Consider the following 14,993-nt stretch of genomic DNA (forward strand, 5'->3'; position numbering starts at 1 on the left):
AAACAGATACAGAGATATTAAATGGCATGCCCAATATCACAAAACTTGAAGTGACAGAACCGGGATACAAACTCAGGCAGTATGGCCCCAGAGCTCACAATCTTCACTACCAGACTACCTGCAATCCAGCCTAGATTGCCTCATAAGTATAAAAGAACTGACTGAAAAAAAAAAGGATACTGTCATCAATATATCTGACTCTACATTCTTAAGCTAATGCTCCTCTACTGTAAGTTAGTCCAAACTAGAACTTATCCCATCCAATAGTTCCTGTGCATGTATCTACTTATATGCTTGCTCCTGCTATTCTAATAACTGAACCATTTTCCTTACCACTATTCAGCTAAGACCCTAATATTTAATACCTAATTAAATGACAGCTCCTACGTGTTAATTCCCACCCAAACTTCCTTAATGGATTTAAAAAATTTCTCCTACTATGTTCCAATTGCATATTTGTACATCCCTTTTTTACTGTAGTTATTTGTGTCAACAGCTCAAAAGAAACAATAGCCTTCAAATCACTTTAGAAACACAGAACTTGACCCTTATGAAGAACTTAATCCAAACTAAATAAAAAACAAAAAAGGACAATAAAAAACTATGGACACAACATCCTTAAAGCTGAATACTTCAAGCAATAAACAACCTGGCTCTAACTTGCTGCCAACTACATTAGAAATGCAACAGAAAAACTATACCCAAATTATGCCATTTTAGTAAGTTATTTCAACTAAACAAAGGATATATTTTTATTAAACTAGATGGATCATAAAGTTGAAGGGTGAAATATGATATTCATTAATATTTACTGAGCAATTAACATTCAAACACAGAATACTATTCTAGATACTATGGTGCTCATTCTGCTTTGCTAGCTTTCACTTCCTAAATTTCAGTTCTCCACTTAAGAAGTATTTGGAAAACAGCATTAACACACAAAAAACTTCCAAAACATTAACTACTTTAATTCCATCTAAACAATATGCTATTTTGATGTAGTAACTGAAGGAAGTATACAGTAAATCCACTTGTATGAAGCATTACTAATGGAAAAGTTTACAAAAACAAGTAGAGATAATGAGTCTATTAAAGGTACTGATCTACCATTAATAAACTGCTATTATGACCATAAAATCCACCTTAACTCAGTCCTACTCCTTGGGGAAAGTTAGTTCCTACTCTCTGTGTTCCCACAGCATTCTTGAATGTCTGGAAAGGTATGTCTCACAATGCAATTATTTACTTACATGCATCTGATTCCTAACACATAGAAGCATTTGATATTTGTTAAATGAGTTAAATTTTACCTTGTACAAATTACTTAAATCTTTTTGTTCTAAAGATTAAGAGAATTTCCCATTAAGCTTTTTGATTATTTCATATTTCTGATTATCTTTATATAAATGAAAATCAACGAGTTCTCAAAACTTTAACCAATCAATCTTAAACTATTAAACTCAATTCTTTCTCCATAATTTAAGAATGACCCTAGGTGTACATAACATAAGTTAGCTTTTAAATATTAGAAAGAGCTAAAGCCTTAAATGTCAAAGTTCTAACACTTACATATTTGCAACAGAAAGATAGTCCCATTACCCTCTCACAATTTTCCAAAGGATCCTGAATAGATTTTTAAATGCTTTCTCAACTAAGAATAATCAGGGCAAAACAACAAATTTCGAGCACTGTGTCATGTAAAATCAGTGGACAGCATTAAGTGGCAATAATTTCAGAAGAAATGAAAGTTTTTTGCCAAGATCTTAGGAAAAAAACATGATTATTCCTCAAAATTAAAATTATCAGGAAGAGGATTATGGGAAGATGGCAGTTGTGATGGCAACAAATTTTTTAATTACTTGTGAATAAAAACAGACAAAGCAACTAGAGAATAAACCCAAAAGTCCATGGGTAACATTTACAACAAGACTATTTAACAAAGTCTCCTCACAAACCCCAAATACAAAGGACTGAAACAAACCACAAAGAGCCACACACCATCTTCTACTGGTGTCTACATTATAGAAAACAGGAAAACACTGAGCTATCTGAGAGACTTGAGAACAGAAGCACAAAATAACCAACAGGTATTCACTGGAAAGCTCTGACAAAATTAGTGGGAAGCTGAAACTACTCCAACAATGGGTAAGTGCAAAGGGTCCACATTAATAAGATCTACAGGACTGGAACAATCTAGTCCTTTAGAGCTCTTGAAACTGACATTTGGGGCTCTCTTCCAACACAGACTCTTTACTTAAGAGAAAGTGCTGAGAATGGAAACAAAATTGAGCAGGATAGGGACAAACAAGATGAAGGAAACAGAAGGTTCAGATAGAAATGCCAGAGTAGAACAGAGCCAGGAAATCTCAGAAAGCCATTCACCATTTTTTTAAAAATGATGTATGGAAACAGAACTCCAAGGTAGAAGAGTTATCTGAACCTAGCTTCTACCTAGAAGTTCAAGAAAACCAGCTTCCTGTAAAGCAATGAGTAGAAATATGGAGGTTGAATATCATACAAAGTCACAGTAACAAAAAAAGAAACAGAAAAATAGTGATAGTCATAGAAGCACGGGAGAAGGGGAAATGGTAGTTGTTCAATGAGTATAAAGTTTCCATTATGCAAGAGGAATAAATTCTAGAGATCTGCCATAGAACATAGTGCCTACAGTTAATGATAATGTACTATTAAAAATTTATTAACAGGGTAGATCTCATGTTAAGAGTTCTTACCTCAATAAAAAACATTTCTTAATGAAAAAATAAATAAAAGGGGGAAAAAATAGAATGAAACCACATCTTCCAGGCAATAAAAGCATGCCAAAAATATACTCACAGAAGAGAGAATGAGCTTGTATTTCAAAATGAGCTTAAAAATTATATTAGACATGAAAAATACATGGATTAGAATTTGAAAAGCTCAGAAATAAAGAGACAGAGCTCAAGGAAGAATCTGAAATAAAAAGGAAAAAGATCACTTCAAAAATGAAGACTTAAGTTAAAGGAATACAAGAAAAAATAAAGTTGTAAGATAAAAACTTAAGCGAAACAGAAGGTAAAAGGGAAGAGGCGCATGAAAGGGCTTCTAAGGTGGTTGGCAAAATTCTACTACTTAACCTAGAAGATGGTTATAGGGGTGTTGGCCTTATAATAATTCACTAAGCTGCACATTTGTTTTGTGTAGTTTTCTTCATCTACATTTTATTTTACAGTAAAAAGGATAAAAAAAGAATTGAATAAAATAAAAAACTACAGCTGATAATCATTTAAAACTACTTTTAGGTATCAGTAGAAAAGAGAGTAACAAAAAGCTCTTGGAATAATCTTTAAACCAACTGAATAAAATTACATGGCAAACCAAGAGTCCAATTTTCTCCAACTATTTCATCTTGATGTTTGGCAAACAGGAGAGTGAATTGAAAATCTACTGTCTTATTATATAGTACCTATCTGTTCTGTTTCTCACATGTAACACATGTGTTAAAAGTATCTGACACTGGCTCATTCTTAGAATAAACTGCAACTTGTACTTAAGTGTATAAAATGCTTTTCCAATAAAGAGGTACTCTAAAACTGCCAAGAGAAGACCTCTTTGTTATAAACAAGACAGTCTTAAAAATAAATATCATTAAATTCAAAAAGCATTTATCCAGCACACATAATGTATGAGGTACTTACAATTTAGTTGAAGGGGTAAGTAACACATATAACTAAAATAGCAAGCTGAATATAGTAAGTGCTCTGAAAAAGGTGCAAAGCGCCAATGGGTGCCAAAGGACATCTCAACCTGCACTACTGTATTAAAATTCTAACCAGACCTTTCTCACATTCCTAAAATCCATCATCCCCAATACTAGCAGACTGATCTTTCAAAAACAAAAATCCTCCTTTTAAAACTCTTCATGAAGTACAGTATACAGCAGGCATTTCAAATGTCCTACAAGGATCAGGCGGGCAACAAATGAGTGAAGCTGGTGTGGTGTAGACAATAAACATGGAGACTGCCAAAAAGAAGGCAGCTACTTACAAGCATTAGCCAATTACTGCCACATAGGAACGTGTAACCCAAGTTGCCACATTGTTCAGTTTTTCAAGAGATAACAGAACTCTAGGTATTTCATATAAAATGTACCAATATTTAAATGTTGGCAAATGGAAAATTTGAAAAAATATTATAAGCCAAACAAAACACAGCTGTACATAAAGTTTGCAAACTCTGGCTTACAGAAATGATCCTGATATTAATATTCCAATAACTGGCTCTTAAGTGTCCTCAAAATGGAAAAACAATTATCTTCCTAATTCAAAGGAAAAGTGAACAGATAACTCTCTTTCTTAAAAGTTTTTTTAAAACTTTATCATTAGTCTGTTGGCAATAGCCAGCACATGACAAAAGAAAAAGTAAAAAAGGAACACTGATAGTCACCTCAGAACTTAACTGTTTTTTGCTTGTGATTGTTTTTATGAATAGTTGTGTTCATAGTCACCATTTTATACTGCATACGTGTTACCTGGTCAAATTTTTCTATTCTTAAAGTTGTTTCTAGATTGTATGATAGAATCAAATATATAAACAGATTTGTTCTCTAACAAATGCCATGAGACTCCAGAAAAACTGTGGGCCGAATAAAGTATACAACTTTTGGTACAGTAGCTTACAAGTTCCTTAAAAAAAATCTGTCTCCACAATTTAACAGCACCCCAAACTTCTTGAATGTAGGCGTGCTTTGTCACGCCTTCATGCTTTTAGATGTATTTAAAGCTCTCTACCCCATGTGTTAGAACTGCTAAAGTCGTCTCTCTGGAAGCCCTTCCTTCAATTATCTGCTTTTTCCCTCATGCTTCCTTAGCATCCTGTACAGAACTCTATCATAGAACTTAATTGCTAGTTATGATTATTCAAAGTTGATGCTTACGGTCCCATCTCTGCAACTAAACCAGTAGTTTTCAAACTTGTGGTGCTATCCCCCAATATGTAATACATTTTTATAGAGATCCACAATATACATACACATAGAACTGAAACAAAATGAACACTTTTACCCTTACCATATACAACACTGAAATTTTCTACTTGAATTTTAAAAAAATATTGTTTGCAATTTACTACACCGATTCTATCATCCACTTAAGAAATACCGAACTAGAATATAAATCCTTGTAGGCAGTCCTTCCTAATTACAATCCTTAAATAGAATTCGTGCCTCATATCAAATTTACTGAGTATCATAATTCTTCCAAGTGGTAAAGATAACTCAAGACAAATGCTGGGCATAGAAGCCACAGGGCATAAATATGCAAAGAAGTAAAAAGCTAACCTTTTCAAACAATAAGGCCTCCCTCTCACTTACCAACTTCACATTTCCCTGTATGGCCCCGGAAGATGACTGGTTAGCCAGAGACGGGTAAGATTCCTCAAGGGAGGAACAACCTAAGACAGGCACAGTCGCAGGGGGCCCATCAGGTGAGAAACTGGGGATCAACAGAGGTGAGGCTTAGAACCTCACCCCCCCTGTTCTGAGAGAAATCTTCTGCATACATGGATGTTTTATTGCCCTGGTCTAGCTTGGATTAACACATAGTCTACAGGCACACACCTGATCATCTACATTTGCTCTCTTACAACACTAAACTATGTTTTCTACCTTTATCTTGTATCTACCTACCACTTCAGCATTTTATTAAAAATAATAATAATAAAGAGAGAAATGTGGTATCCACATATAAATCAAGTATAAAAATCAAATGAGTATTCATATTTGAACTGACTGTTTATAGTTCATAATGCATGAGCAAAACCAAAAGTTTCTGTGATGACTGCCCTTGTACTGCTCACCATGTAACTTATTCAATATGTAAGAATTTGTTCTCCATGTAAGAACTTGTTCGTTATGCTTCAGAAGATCGGAGACTGACGAAAATTAGGCTTGGGGTGGATTAATGATTGTGCAATGAGCATTGACTCCCCTATACAGAATTTTATTGTTGTTAACAACCATTTGATCAATAAATATGAGAGACGCCCTCACAACAACAACAACAAAAAAAGTACACACTTCCAATTGTAAAATAAATAAGTAACCGGGATGTAATGTATAGCATAAGGAATATAGTCAAAATATGGTAACAACTTGGTATGGTGATAGCTGGTACCTAGAATTATCATGTATATAAATGTTGAATCACTGTGTTGTACACCTGAAACTAATGTAATGTAATACTGTGTGTCAACTACCCTTCAATAAAAAATAATTATCTACAAAAAATAAAAAAATAAAAAAATAAAAAAATCCTTGTAGGCAAAACTCAAAACATTCATTTTTATGCTCTAGCACAGACCATTCAGTAAGCAAATGATAAATGAATGAATAAATATAGTTGCATCCTGTACTAGAAAAGTGAAAGATCAAGGCTTTTTGAAATCAACCAGACCCAACCACCACCAGTCTATTTAGGCAATCTTTGACAAATGAAACTCCTTGAGCCCCAAGTAGTATCACTTACTTAACTCACTATAACAATTAGTAGTGGCACTCTGCCACAGATTAGGTGTTCTATAAATATTAGCCTCTTCTCCCTACCCTGTATTCTTCCTTACTCCTTCCTGGGGACAGATCAAGATGCAAACATATCATACTGGCAAATACCCATTTTTCAAAGATTTCAGGTCACAGTACAAAGAATATGAATTTTTAAAGCCTGACAGACTTGGGCTTAAATACCCAGCATTGCACTTACATAACTTCTCACTATCTGTTTCTTTATCTATAAGAATAAAACACTCCCTGTCCAGTTGTCATAATTTAATTATATAATCATGTATCTAGTACAATATCATGCCAAATACAACTAAGCACTCTATAAAAGGTAGTAGGTGTTGGCACGATTATTAGTAAGTGTTGCTCTAGCAACATAGACAAGGTAGCATTTAAACTGAACTTTTGAGGATGAAGGAGTTGGAAAAAAAAAAGCATGGGGCAGGCAAAAGCAACAGTAGAATCTTAGTTTACAAGAATCTCTTCTTTTTCTATAGTCCCTCTTTTAAGATGAAGAAACAAACCACTAGGATACAAGTTTATCAATATCCTTATTCTCTGACTCCAAAGTTATGAATAAAACTCAAAAGTACTATATTGACTGTGTCTAAATTCTATTTTTTTTTTACCATTTTTAACATTTATTACCTTTACTTCATTTTTTCTATGCATGTATAAGTCATCCTATTTTTTCTTTTCAGTTTCTTTAAGTTATGAAATATTTCAAACATACAATATACACATTTTTTATTGAAGTGTTAATGATATACAACCTTATATTGTTTTCAAACATACAATACAGTGGTTCAATAGTTACCCATATTATTCAATTCTTACCTCCCCCAGTGCAGTTACTATCTATCAATGCAGAAAGATGTTACAGAATCATTGACTATATCCATGCTGTACTACCGTCCCCATGACCAACTTATATTGTGATTACGAATTATTGTGCCCCTTTATCCCCCTCACTCTCTCCCCTACACGCCCCAACCCCCTCCCCCTTGGTACCCACTTCTCAGTGTCTATGAGTCTACTGCTGTTTTGTTCCTTCTGTTTAGTTTTTTTTTTATATTCTACAAATAAGTGAAATCATATGGTATTTGTCTTTCTCCACCTGGCTTATTTCACTGAGCATAATACCCTCTAGATCCATCCATGTTATTGCAAATGGCAGAATTTATTTTTCTTTTATGGCTGAATAATATTCCACTGCAATATACACATATTTTGAAGAAATAAAAATTCTTATATTTTTATAGTATATATACAATTGGTATAGTTGAAGTTTCTCTTCCCTCATTAAAGACTAGCTCATTTTGAAGATTTTAAACATTTGAGAAGAGGAAGCTAGAATCATCCAAAACTCTTAATATTCCAGACATCAATGTAAGCACCCCCATGTACACCTTTTCTTAATGGGATCATATCATACTTGGTTTCACACTCTATACCATATCATGGACTTATTCTAAGTCAATAAAAATAGATCTCCATTACAACTTTGCATCCTGTTAAGATTGCTACAAATAAGAAGTCATTTTTTCCTCATATTCTCTACTATGTATCATGTCATAGCAGTTAATTAAGGAAAAAGATTAGTTTATTAACTAGTTGGGCAATTGGGCTATTCCTCTATCCATTCTTCATTTAAAAAAATCCTATTTTAACAGTATTAAAATACCGTACCCAAGTTGTGGTTCTTTCTATATGTTTAGAGAAAAAAATGAGAGTTTAGTTTTTAAAGGACAAGAAAAATTGGGGAAATGGTTATGGAGTTGAGATTGTGTTATGGGGAAAAAAGGGTAAATTACCATTTAAATTGAGCTTTAGCTCATTTTACATAGTATATTTCTAAATTAAACATTAAATTATGTTCAGTGGGCTATACAGTATCAAGTTCGAAAGGTATAAACTTACTAATACATTCTAGAAAGAATTTCAATAACAGTTCAAAAAGTGCTTTGTAGTTAGCCCAGTTAACTAGAAAAAATTAACTGAAATCCTCATTCAAGAAGTCTTGAAATTTTATTTGCCAATAAAATTGGTATTGTTTTGTTAATATTCCCAATAACATTTCCAATGTTTGAATGGCATAACCCATCTACTCCTCTATTAAGTATAAAGTGATTTCTCTCCAAAAAAGTATATCATTTTCAAAACTTCAATGTTCTTCATTTTCCTTAATCCTGTTTTCTTTTCCACAGATTAAAAAAAAAAAGCAAAACAGCCTCTCATAAAGAAGAGAGCACAGGATCTCTGTTCGTTTCCCAACTTGTTTTCCCCTACATACCCTTCCAACTACTTCTCAGAAGAAAAAGCTTCTAAGTGGCAAAAGCACCAAATACCTATGAAAAACCATAAAAAACCCAAAAGTTTTTCTTATACAATCTGCAAACTTTGTAAGATATAAAGATAATTAATGATAATTCAGCTATTCTAGTAATTTAACAGTAATACATCTACTGGGGAGAATCAAAGTAATTTTTTATTATCTATGTTGGTAGCAAAAAGGCAATTCTTTTTATGGTACATATATTTAATCTTTATGATAACAGCATATCCTCTAAATGACTACTAAAAGAGTTTTTTTATTTAGCCTTTTACCCCTTACAGTAATACTGTTTATAACTGTCAATGAAAGTAAGACCCATGTAGATGAGGGGATAAATTCTATTTTATGTTTACATCAGGCAAACTCCAAAAGAGTAAAATGACATCTCTTACTCACTACTATATCCTCAGCACTTAAATACAGTAGATGCTCAATAAGTAACTGATCACATTTAAATGTTTATTTATGGAAAAGAAAATTAGTTGAAGGAAATAAAAAAAATACATGAATCAAAGTTAAGTCCCTGAGCATGGGCAGTACTTAATGATTGCTTCCAAAGAATATGGAAGGGGGAGGGAGTGAAACCTGACAAAGACCTCAGTGATCAAGGTTAATATCAATTTTATCATATTGTTATACTATGCTTCGTACAATGTGATGAGAATGGCATTTTACCTCTGTTGTCTTCCTAAAAGTCATGACTTCAGTCTAATAAGGAAACCAGGAGATAAATCTCAATTGAGTAACACTATAAAATTTCTGACGAGTATTCCTTAAGATTATCTTAGTTATCAAAAACAAAAAGAGTCTGAGAAACTGAAATTCTGGAGCATTAAAGGGACAGTATGGAAAAATTAGTGAAATCTGAATAAAGTATGTATCTTAATTAATAGTAATGTAGCAATTTTGTTTCCTAGTTGTGACAGAGGAATTACAGCAATGTAAGTTAAACTGGATGAGGCATATACTCTGTGACTATCTTGCAACTTTTCTGTAAATGTAAAAGTATTCTAAAATAAGAATTTATTTAAATAAAAACAATTAAGGTAAGGGAAATGAGGAACACATGAATCAAAATCCCTTGGAAGCAAATGATGATAAATACTTTTGATTGCTTTATATTGGATGGTAAGACAGAGAAAGAATTCTCAAATAGTGGAAATAAAATTATTAATAAAACAATACCATAGGCATTATGCAAGTCTGTAGAATTAATTACAAAGTCACATATGACCAAAGGAAATGTTCCTTGAATTCTAGTTTCCCAAAGCATCATTCTTAGTCCTCAACACTTCAATTATTAACTCCATAACAAAAATTCATAACATTAGCTGGCACTTCTATATTGAATGGATTATCCCACACAGCTCATCTCTAGTCACTAAAGGTCATATCTACCTTGAAACCTCACCCACTCACTATATACTCAACCTAACTAAATTCACCATCTTTTCGATGATGTTTCACTTCCAAACCTCCTTATCAAAGTTATTAATTTTTTCTTTAATACTCTCTCCTTCCCATTCCTCTCTACTTCCAGTTAATTATTAGTTCTGCACACTGCTGTCAAGTGAAACTACCTCAAATAAGGATTTTATCATATAATTCCCAGGCTCAAATGCCATTCCTCTTTTTTTTGTTGGGGGGGATACTAAACCATATTTAGATTTAGAAGTAATGCTTCCGAGGCCATCTATAATTGGTTATTCTTTGTACGTTCACTTGTAAAGAAAGACCTTTCCATTCATCTATCTCATATTATAAATTCCACCTTTCCTTAATCCAGAAAAACAATCAATTACTAAGCATGTAGCATATATCTGAGATAGTAAGATTCCTTTGGGGTCAAAGAATTTAGAATCTTCTTGGTGTGATAAAACCTAAAAAGATAACAAAGAATATTATGATTTTTATTACTCAAAGCTGTGTCCTTAGTTCTTAAAACAGCAACTAGCACATGTAAGTGCTCAAAAAGTATTAAGTGAAAGCAAGGCAGTATAGTATGCTACAGCCCGAAAGAACCATATGCTATTAAAGATGGGAAAGAATTTTCAGCTGGAGAGGTGAAAGTAGGTCTAAAAATTCTATGATTCTAGGTTCACAGGGCAATCACAATTTCAGCCAAGCCTCAAGCTTAAATACATTTTCAGTAGTTAAGAGGATGTGTGAAGGTACTTTTCCAACAGAAAAATGTTACATCAGCAAAGGTAAAAAGAAGTAGGATTGTTATACCATGCAGAAGTAATGAATAATGAACAGTTCCTGTAGGTTAGTGGAAGATAACGTGGGAGAAGACGGGGACCAAAGTTCAGAAAGTCTGGAGAAGAAATCTGGTATTTATGCTTGATATGCGAAGTTTTGGTCACTAGAGTAATATAAACTTCCAGAAGATTAATCTAATAGGAGAAACATGAAGGTTAGATTTTAGAAAGCAACAGTCTTATTTCTTCAAGAAGCCTCTCCTATCTACTCAAACCCTCTAGTTTTTTTCTCCTCATAACTCTCCACAGCACCTGCCTGCATCATACAATTTAACTCCTAGATATATCTTCTCATGTTGTAAACTCCTATTTTCATGTATGTTAGTTTAGTCTCTTCAACTTGAGAACAGAGATCAAATCTTAGACCTCTTTTTCTTCCCTAAGAAATCAGCAAAGCATTGGGTCCTCAAAACTTTATTTCTGGAGGACCTTTTTGCTAAGCAAAACCCAGTTATTAAGATAACAACAATCTAAAAGCAACACAAGCTCATACATAGAATAGCTAAGCAAAAAGCTGCTGTAAGGACAAGATTAAGCCCTGTTTGGAGAGCACTTTTGAAAATTTCATTTGATAGTCGGATCCTTTAACTAATAATGTCCTCCAGCATATGTTTGCAGTTCTTCCTGCTTTATATAAGTGTTTCATCATCTTATTTACTTTTCTTTCTCAACTAAGTATTACTCTCAGTGGTCAGCACACATACCTATTTCTCAATCCCATTATCTTTTCTGCACTGAAGCCTCTCCAATCTTTTTATCTATTAACTTCACTGACTGAGAGAAGCATTGTTATGGCATAATTAAAATTCAAATAAATGGTGATGCTGAAACTTCTCTACACAATTCTTTTACACATTCTAAATGTTTCCTGTAGTTTAACACTCTTCAAATAAAAATATGTGTTACATAAATCATTCAAATCCACCAAAGCATTCACAAAATGAAACATGATGCATTGGTAACCAGGGATTGTACCTAAATTATAAAATTTTCCAAATTCCCCAAAAGTTTGGACTTTTTCTTTAATCCTATGACCTTTTACTTTTACATATCCTAAAAATTAGATTTCATTTCCTTAAAATAAAATCTGCTCATGTTAACATTTACATTAACTGTTAATATTTTTTTTAAAAAAAGCTTGAGAGAGTGCACACACACACACAAATCAACCAAGTATTTCATCCTTTAACAAGTATTTTTCACCAGCAATATATATCTTTTCAGGTGACATTTTTTATGTAGTAAGAAAAAAATTGGTATTTTTATAAAACTATCGAAAAGAAATTATTCAGAATATGATCATTTTTATTACATTAGAACCTGTCATAAACGGTTTGAAATTCTAACGATTTTTCCCCAGAGTTGGGAAACTCCATAATGTACTATTCTATTCCCCACCACTCCTGAATAATACCTAATACTGCTGAGATTTTAAAGATGAATCATCAAAAAGGCAGAGAAAGGCAAAAACGTCAATATATACCTTACAAGGACTGCAAGAAAATAAGAGATAAATCTTACGACTAGGGTCGAGAGAGACTTGAATAGTACAGCTTTTTCCACTTCCCCATCTCAGAAAACACCAAAATAAATGTGGATGCAAAGCTACAGCATAGTTACAAAGCCCCTGCCTCAGACCTAGTGGCGCTAGGGCACTCTTTCACATTCAGCCAGCCACGTGGCTGTCACAATCAAAAGGAAGACAGGAGAAACAATGTAAACTAACCTGGAAATAAATATTCCCCTCCTCCCCCCACCTAGGAGTTTGGGCAGAAGAAAGACTGTGTCATTTCTTTGCACGCTAAGACTTTTTTCCTGTTAGGAGAAAACGAAGTACGGGGGCTGCTTTAATGAGACTTTAAAGCAGAAGTCAGGTCCAATAAGATCCCGAAAGTGTGCCCCAATGAATTAGCTACCCTAACTCCCAGGAGTTGCGGTGGGTGTAGAGGCGTTTTGCAGAGGGGTAAAAGGGCTGGAGTTGAGGAAGAGTGGAGGACGCAACACTACGCACATGGGCGTCTTTCCCGATTCCCACCGTCCTCCTGGATTCCAGACTCGTTGCTGCTGCGGTGGGGCGAACTCAGAAGCTGAAAGGCCTCGCACAACGCCTTACGACCTCTCACCTTCCCAGGAGAAAGGACTTAAGGGCAGTAATCGGTGGCCCAAGAGAGGCGGAGAACAGGAAGTGTACATATTGCAGCGCTGAAACTCTTTAACTCCCACCACACCAAGACAGCCACTCTCGGAGGCACCCAGGGGGCGCACCGGAGGAGGGGCGGAGGGTACCGGGGTCCGTCACCCCCACATCCGGGACTCGCCCCTGTCCACCCCAACGCCTTGCCGCTCCGCTGCTCGAAGTGTAGTTTTGCACTTGGCAGCGCCCCGCGCCCCCTCGGGCACCATTCGGCCAGGCCCAGCCAGTCCGCCTGGGGTCCGACAAGGACTCCACGCCCCGCACGTTTCGCTCCACTTCAAGCCGGGGCTGGGGGCGTTGCACATATTCCCGAGAGGCTTGGGGCACTTCCCCCCAACAGTGGATTCGCTCTGAGTCAAGCCCTAAGAGTCCTCGGGGACACCTCCAAGCCTTCCCGGAGAGTCTGCACCCCTCGCAGCGGTTTCCGCCGCGCGACACCCGCTCCCGGGCAGTCACTGCCTCTCAGAAAACTCTAACTTCTCACGGGGCCGCACTCCCCAGTTCGACACCCCCCGGGAGCCCATACACGACCCAAAGCGCAGACAGGGAAGACCCCCTCAAAGGCACCAATTCCACACTGGACAAAAATGTCCGGGCGTGTCACGGGACAGGCGCCTCCGCGCCCCACGCCCGGCGCCGGCCGCACGCGCTGCCTCTGCGCCTGGAAGCGGTGCCGCGGGCCCGGGCGGGGAGCGCGGACGCCGGGCGGCGCCGGGCCGGGACTCACCGTCAGCTCGGTTGCCGCAGCGGAGAGGCAAGGGACGGCAGGGGAAAGACACAATATGGCAGAGCACCGCAGCTGCTCCCGGCTGCTTCCAGCAGCCGCCTCCGGGAAGACGCGGCAAAGAGCAGGCAGCGGCAGCTGCGGTGGCGGTCGCGGCAACACCACATCCCCCTCCCGCTTCGCTTCCTCCTCCTCCTCCCTCCGGCCTCCCCCCGATGCCATGGCAACGCGGCGCCAAGGAGATTAACCCCGCCCCTCGCGACCCTTCCGGAGGAGGACTCGGCTGGCCCCTCCTTGTCCCCTCCCACCTTCTACCGAAGGACCCGCCCAGGACCGGCGGGTTGCCCAGAACGGCGGGTGAGGGAGGAAGGCTGGGGCTGAGGGGATGCCGCGTTCGGCAGGGCGGGGCTCGCACGGAAGGCAGGGCAGAGAACGTGTGGGCCGGTGCGGGTTTCTGTCTGAGGACGGGCTGCGGAAGGCGGGAAAATGGAAAGGCCTCGCCTGTCCCGGGAAGGACCTATAGGAGCGCGGCGGGGTGCGGCGCGGCCGCTGACTGGCGGAGATGGCGCGGCGCGGGGCGGGGCGGGTGCCGGGGAGGGTGACCGCCGGAGTTGGACGGCCCGCGGTGCCTGCGCTGGGACTGCAGCTACGGACCCGACAGCCTGAGTGCCTGTGGGTTTCCCTAAGAGCTTTCCTCCATTGGCCAGGCTTTTGAAAGCACTTTAGGAACGGTAAAGCATTAATATACACTTAAAGATGTGTTACCTTCTCTTGACTGAAATTTTATGTGAAAACGGAGCTCAGCGTATCTGTGGTGAAAAAAAAGAGGACTTTGAAGTTACATGCAAAATTTAATAAGCATAGCATTTACTGAGCACTCACTAAGTGCTAGGGCCTGGGCTAAATTCTTCACATACGTTGCCATAACCATAATGCTAAGATAA

At 37.3% G+C, this 14,993-nt stretch overlaps 1 protein-coding gene across 2 annotated transcripts in view; it reads right to left on the reverse strand.

The window, feature by feature from the left end:
• The window catches only part of FOXN2 (forkhead box N2), a 101,031-nt gene extending 86,809 nt beyond the window's left edge, over positions 1–14,222 (reverse strand). Inside the window, exon 1 of one of the 2 annotated variants that reach the window (XM_036926040.2) lies at positions 14,053–14,222. The gene's annotated coding sequence lies outside the window, so the exon portion shown is untranslated. The other variant, XM_057497232.1, reaches the window with a different exon arrangement.
• Positions 14,223–14,993: the final 771 nt, after the last annotated feature.

This window comes from Manis pentadactyla, chromosome 2, assembly GCF_030020395.1.
Source record: "Manis pentadactyla isolate mManPen7 chromosome 2, mManPen7.hap1, whole genome shotgun sequence".
NCBI classification, from domain to species: domain Eukaryota; kingdom Metazoa; phylum Chordata; class Mammalia; order Pholidota; family Manidae; genus Manis; species Manis pentadactyla.